Source organism: Pteropus vampyrus, unplaced genomic scaffold, assembly GCF_000151845.1.
Source record: "Pteropus vampyrus isolate Shadow unplaced genomic scaffold, Pvam_2.0 Scaffold67, whole genome shotgun sequence".
Classification (NCBI taxonomy): domain Eukaryota; kingdom Metazoa; phylum Chordata; class Mammalia; order Chiroptera; family Pteropodidae; genus Pteropus; species Pteropus vampyrus.
In genome coordinates, this window is record NW_011888848.1 from 8,287,014 (window position 1) to 8,292,194 (window position 5,181).

Consider the following 5,181-nt stretch of genomic DNA (forward strand, 5'->3'; position numbering starts at 1 on the left):
GACTAGCTACTGAGATTTGAATGTTTTAGATAACACAATTCTATCTACTACAAATCCATATCTTATTTAGGCTGTTAATGACAAGAAGGGAGAGATCACAATTAGAAATAACAAATTTCTGAGGTATTTAAAAGTTTGATTTTTTAAGTAACTAATTTTCTTTATGTATTTTCTCTCAACACTTGGTTTATTGAGGTGCCTTATTATTTAAAACTTCAGTAGTAGTAAAGCCGCATGTATTGGGACATAATATAGGTAGGGAATTTAGTTAGTTTTTAAGTGAATGCACCAAAAGGACATATGTCTGCTGAAATAATAGGTTTTCTCTCGTTTTATTTCCTTAAAAACCTATGGTCTTCATAAAGGAAGCTCATTCTTAAGAAAAGGGACAGTCTTCAGACTGGTTTTTCAGAGATCAGTCTTGTAGCATTTGAAAATACTGGAAATTGGAAAAGCAAAAAGGAAAAAAGGAAGCAATTCTGAAGGAATGTCTTTTAGGAGATGAATGAACCATTATGAAACCCACTAATTACAATTACGAAGTAAAGTGATATTTCATTTTATACATAGAATGGATCACTGAAATGATACAGATAAAAGGCAAGAATTGTTCATAGAACACCAAGAACATGTACAGAGAACGGTTGTAAAAAAAAAAAAAAGGCAGAGATTAGAATTAATGACAGCAGTGGTCTATAATGCTCCTTAAAATTTGATCTCAATTAGCATTGGGAAGTTTATCTCTGTTTCCTAGCTCCTGGTCAGACACAGAGAGTTGGCACTTAAGAAACGTGAAGAAAGGAACCAGTGACAATCGAGATAATACTATTATTGGAAAGAGTATTATCCAATACTCTTAAATCTTGGCACTGCCACTCAGTCATGTGACTTTGGGCAACTGATTCAACCTTTGTAAGTCTCAGTGTACTCATTAATAAATTGAGAATGTTATCCCATTTATCTTCTCTTAAGATTGAGCAATCAGTTTGAAACCAAGCAGCTGCTAACTTGGTAATACTTTCTCATATTGACATTCCTTCCGTTCTTGCCCTATTTTCTTTGTTTCTCAGTCTTTTTAACATTGCCTGACTGAGAAAAAGTAGGAATATGCTTTCACACTCTACACTTGGAGGAACCCAAGCTGAGATAAGATTTTAAAATGCAAGCTTTCTAAATTACCAGAATAGTCGTTAAACAAAATATGGAAATCACAGATCATTTAGTGAAACGTTTAAAAATTCAATAAAAACCAAAAGCTATCATAATAACCACGCAAGACCAAATCTCTCCTATTAGCAAATACAAAGGTCTAAAAATCACTCAAATTGGATTTAAAAAAAACCCAAAACCTAAATACATGCTGTATTTCAATAAAGTTACTGAGCAATGTTGAAAATAAAGAATAGCGAAAGACATTTATTGGGCTAATAAAAAGAAGATAGAAGTCACAGTTTTAATATTGGATGAGGTTCAACACATTACAATTAAACAAGGAAAAGAAGGGCATGTTGTAATGTTCAAGAATGCAATCCTTAATGAAAATCTGACAAGTATGAATATACATCAAGTAGCATAGTATTCAAGTTCATTAAGAAAAAACTTAAGGAATTAGATGAGGTAGTAAGAAATGCATTTGCATTAGGAGATTGATTCATGTTTTCCAACTTGCAGCAGCTCAAATGAACAAGGAATATATGAGATATGTAAATGTTCTAATAAGAGATGTAATTGATATATATCAAGTTCTATAAGCTGAAAGCAGTTTTCCAGTGCCCAAGGAATGTTCATGGAGGTATCTATATGTGGACTTTCCACAATGGAAAATAAATTCCAATAGTAGAAGTAATATATGCACCTTCTCTGACAATACCTTAAGGTAGAAAATAAGCTATTAAAATAAAGACAGGAGGAAAGCCTTACTACCTAAAATGTTTTTTATTTAATGTCAGATGGTCTATTGTAAAAAGCAGTGTTAGAAATAAAGTTGGTCATGAATTAATTATAAAATTATAAACTATGTTTACACACTACAAAATATATAAATCAAAATGGACAAAATTACAAAGACCACAGAACAACACAATATCTACCATAATTGAAAATATTTAATGTACAACTTTGTAATTGATAAATCAAGCAAAAAGAGAAAATTAGATGATATATATAAAATTCGAACAGCACAAGTTTTTTTCTAATGAGTATATCTACAACTTTGTGTCCAACAATTTTATTTATTAATTTACTTATTGTTATTTTTTATTTTTTGGTGACATTGGTTAACAAATTCCAGTAAGTTTTAGGTGTATAATTTAACAGTAAGGCATATATATATTGCATTGTGTGCTCCCCATTGTGTCCGACAATTTTAAAATTTACAATCTTTTCAAGTTATATGGAACACTTATGAAATTGACTATATGCTAAACCTCAATGCTACCCTCAAAATCAAAGGATTGGTCAATATTACAGATCACATCTGATTACAAGGCAATTAAATAATGAATCATATAAAAATATGTTTGGAAAACAACTCCTCCTCCTCCCTCTCCTTACCCTTTCCCTCCTCTTTCTCCTGAAATATCACTTTGAATATTTCCTGCCCATCCTTTCTGGCCTGAAAATTTTGTTGAGAAGTCAGCTGACAGTCTAATGGGAGCTCCCTTGTAGGTAATTAACTGTTTTTCTCTTGCTGCTTTAAGATTCTCTTTGTCTTTAACCTTAACATTTTAATGACAATGTGCTTCGGTGTGGGTCTCCTTGGGTTCATCTTGTTTGGGACTCTACACTTTCCAAGCTTGTATACCTTTTTCCTTTACCAGGTTAGGGAAGTTTTCAGTCATTATTTCTTCAAGTAGGTATTCAATTTCTTGCTCTCTCTCATCTCCATCTGGTAATCCTATGATGCGAATGTTGATACAGTTGATGTTGTCTCAGGGGCCCCTTAAACTAGCCTTATTTTCTGGGATTCTTCTTCTCATTGCTGTTCTGACTGGGTGTATTCTGCTACCTAATCTTCTAAATTGCTGATTCGAACTTCTGTTTCATCTAATCTACTGTTGATTCCCTCTAATGTATTCTTCATTTCAGTTATCGTATTCTTCATTTCTAACTGGTTCTATTTTTATGTTTTCTATCTCCATTTTAATGCTTCCTATCTCTTTGTTGAAGCTCTCACTGAGATCATTGAATAGTCTTAAAAACAGTGTTTTGAACTCTATATCTGGTAGATTGCTTGTCTCCATTTTGTTTAGTTCTTTTACAGGATCTTTGTTCTGTTCTTTCATTTGGGACATGTCCGTCTTCCTATTTTGACTGTCTTCCTGTGTTTGTTTCTACATATTAGGTAGAGCTGATCTGTCTCCTGGTCTTCGTAGAGTGGCCTTACATAGTAGGTGTCCTCTGGGGCCCGAGCAGTGCAGTGTCCTTGGTCATCTGAGCTGGGTGCTCCAGTTGTGTCCCTTGTGTGGGTCGTGTTTGCCTTCCTATTGTAGGTGAGCCTTGGTTGCTGTTTGCCCATGAATGGGATTGACTCACAAGCTGACTGGTTGTGAGGACGGGCTGTGACTCCAGTGGAGGACCTATTGTGCAGGCACTGATCCTACAAAGCAGAATTTGCCTTAGCAGGGCTCTGGTACCCACCCAGACTGCCCTTTAGGTTTGTCATCTGTGGAGGCAGCCAAGTGGTCCTTTGGCACCATTCAAAGCCAGACAAGGGCCTCCTGGGAAGGGCCCCAGCATAGGCCAAATTCAGCTGCAGCCTGTACCTTGAGTGGGGCCACCTGGCATGAGCCACAAAGTGATCCACAGACGTTTTTCACTCGTGTTGAGCTTGAAGGTGCCTGGAGCGGCTAAGCTGCGAACTGAAGTTGGCCGCTGCCAGTGCCAGACCTGGGGCTGCTTGATAATAGATATGGGGCATGCCTAGGCCAGATATTGTTCGTTTGGGGTTTGTGAACATTCGAGAGATTTTCAGATAGTCCAAAGCATGAGCCAAGACAGGTGGGCTTGCAAGTTGGGTTGGCAGAGTCTCAGGGAATCACCAGGGTAGGGCTGTCAGCGTTAGCCAGGTTGATGGAGACTCAGATATGGCTACCACCTGTGTCTGCATACTAGAAAGGGGGAGGGATCAACAAAGGAACAATGGCTTCTGCCAGCACCTCTATCTGGAAGAAAGCTGTCCCTCCATCCCTTGCCCTGAAGCCAGACAACTCAGTTACTCCCTGTATGTCCCTGGTGCCTGAGCTGCCGCCCAGAACTGGAGCTAAGAGCTGGTGAGTCCATCACCAGTAAGTTCACAGATGGACCCGTTAAGAGGAATACCTGGGAGTCCAGCCACCCTCTGTCTGACTCAGCCATAATCTCTGCTGGTTTTCACAGTCAGAAGTTGTGGGAACTTCTCTCCCTGGAACTGGAACCCTGGGCTGGGGATCTTGGTATGGGGCTGGGATTCCGTGCTCCTCAGGGGGGACCTCCACAGCCAAGATATCCTTCCCAATTTTTAACTGCCACATGTAGGTGTGGGACTAGCTTTGTTCCACACCTTCACCCCTCCTACTGACCTCAATGTGGCTTCTTCTGTATGTCCTTAGTTATAGGGCTTCTTTTCAGCTCGACTTTGGGCAATTCTCAATGATTGTTGTTCTGTAGTTTAGATGTAATTTTGATGTGGTCATGAGAGGAAGCAAGCGTGGTGTTTACCTACTCTGCCTTCTTGACTAGAACTACTCTACCAATTTCACTACTTTTATTCAACATAGCATTGGAAGTCTTAGCCATAGCGATCGGACAAGAAAAAAAGAAATGTCTGAATTGGAAAGGAAGAAGTAAAACTGTCATTATTTGCAGATGACATGATACTACATATAGAGAGAACCCTAAAGAGTCCAACAAACATCTATTACAACTAAGAATTCAGTAAAGTAGGAGGATATAAAATTAATATTCAGAAATCAGTTGCATTTTTATATACCAATAATGAACTATCAGAAAGGGAAATTAAGAAAACCATCTTATTTACATTTGCATCCCCCCCACAAAAAAAAAAAAACACTTAGGAAGAATTTTAACCAAAGAGACAAAAGACCTGTACTCAGTAAACTATAAGGCATTGAAGAAAGATATAAATAAATGGAAGGCTATACCATGCTCGGGGTATGGGGACCAACCCATTACATGTCTCTT